Raw genomic sequence first — 2,046 nt, forward strand, 5'->3', positions numbered from 1 at the left:
GCTGATAGTCATGTATGCTTTTGCTACAGTGCACGTGTTTGCTCAGCAGTGGAGCAACCGTGGCATGATAACTTCTGCAGGGAAGCCCGTCACCCATTCCACATTACTGACTCAACTTTTGGACGCTGTCCAGCTACCTTTAAAGGTGGCGGTTTGCAAGTGTGCTGCTCACACTGCGAGCTCTGATCCTGTTTCTCTCGGTAATGCTTTTGCTGACAAATCCGCGAAGGCCGCTGCAGAAGGCCTGCTCCATGTCCTCTCGTCTCTCACGGCTCATGATTCGATGTCACACATCCCCCCTGATGTGTTGCTTGACATGCAGTCTCAGAGCCCCTCCCAGGAACGGCTCTCTTGGGAAAAACGGGGTGCAACTAAAAACACTGTTGGTCTTTTTGTGTGACCTTTGGGCAAACCTGTCTTGCCTCATAACTTGTTCAAATGGGCTGCTATTTCGAGTCATGGGGTCACCCATGTCTCGACGGGGGGTATGGTGAAACAAGTTGAGGCTATTTATACAACATACGGCTTTGCAGCTTTTTCACAACAATTTTGCAGAGCGTGTTTGATCTGTGCTAAACATAACCCACAAGGCAATTTAAGACCTCAGAGAGGGAAATTCCCGACTCCGTTGTATCCGTTTCAGACAATACATATGGATTATATCCAATTACATAAATGTGAAGGGAAAGAATATTGTTTGGTCATAATAGACACATTTTCTAAATGGGTAGAAACATTTCCTACCGAACATGCTGATGCACTCACGGTGGCAAAGGCCTTATGCAAAGACATCATTCCAAGATACGGTATTCCAGAAAAAAAAAATTACAGCGACAATGGTCCACATTTTGTAAATCAGATAGTGCATAACATTGGGAGAATGTTCCACATAAATCTAAAGAACCATTGTTCCTATCGTTCACAATCAGTTGTTGAGAGATCTAACGCGACTATAAAAAACAGATTAAAGAAATGTATGGGAGAAACCAAACGACCATGGACTCAGTGCTTAGACCTGGTCAAAATGTACATAAATATTACAAGTACAACAGGGCTAACTCCCTATGAAACTATGTTTGGAAGACCTTACAGGCTTCCTCAGTTCAAGAACACATGGGAGATCCCCGAGAAGGCCGCGTTAGCTGATTACATGAGAAAAATTTTGGAGCGTCAAAAGAATCTAACCAATAACACTGATGGTGAACCCATTTCTCCGCAGGAAGACCCCAAAGTGGTACCGGGAGACTGGGTCTTGATCAAGAGTATCAAGAGGAAGAATTGGCATTCACCCAAGTGGGAAGGTCCTTTTTTGGTACTACTCACGACACCTAATGCTTTGAAAATAGCCGAACTCAACACGTGGATTCATTTATCTCATTGTAAAAAGGTGATCTCTGCAGACCCAACCTAAGTACGGAAGGTGAGCAAAGTCTGGTAATAGTGCCTGATCCTGGTGCCAAGATCCAGGGTTGACACGAAAGCTAGCAGAAGCCAATTTCCAAGACACCAACCCGAAGCTCAGGGTGTTGACTCTGAGGAGATCCAAAATATGAGCATTAGAGAGTCATTTGGTGAGTGCTTTAATCGGGCTGTAGCCTGCGCAAAGTCTACCATGTGCTTTTGGTTGCTTTTGCTGGTTTGTGTTACCATTATATTTTTTTCGGGGGTTATTTTATTTGTATGGATAGAGTACCATGAGCCTCGAACATTCTTCTCTCAGGCAGCTACCAAAGCTAATTCTAATTGATATGGCTCATGGGGGAAAAATTGCTAGACATAAGCGCGACACTAAATCCCCTTTTGATCAGGTTGTTTGTATTCCAGGAACCGTCTGCGTTCCAACTTGCGTACCATGGCTTTTGTCTTGGACTTACAATAAGTCATTAATGTTTACTGTGGCTCCTAATACATCTTCTTCTATTATTTTACCTATGAAGAGTTTGAAAGGTTTCGAAATGGTCACCCCACTCTCTGGTTCCAGTGAAGAGGCTGTGTTCTTTGCTAAACGAGTGACTTTGAAAAATGAGGGCAAAAGCCTCCTTTTGT

The sequence above is a fragment of the Syngnathus scovelli genome, unplaced genomic scaffold (genome assembly GCF_024217435.2).
Source record: "Syngnathus scovelli strain Florida unplaced genomic scaffold, RoL_Ssco_1.2 HiC_scaffold_23, whole genome shotgun sequence".
Taxonomy (NCBI): domain Eukaryota; kingdom Metazoa; phylum Chordata; class Actinopteri; order Syngnathiformes; family Syngnathidae; genus Syngnathus; species Syngnathus scovelli.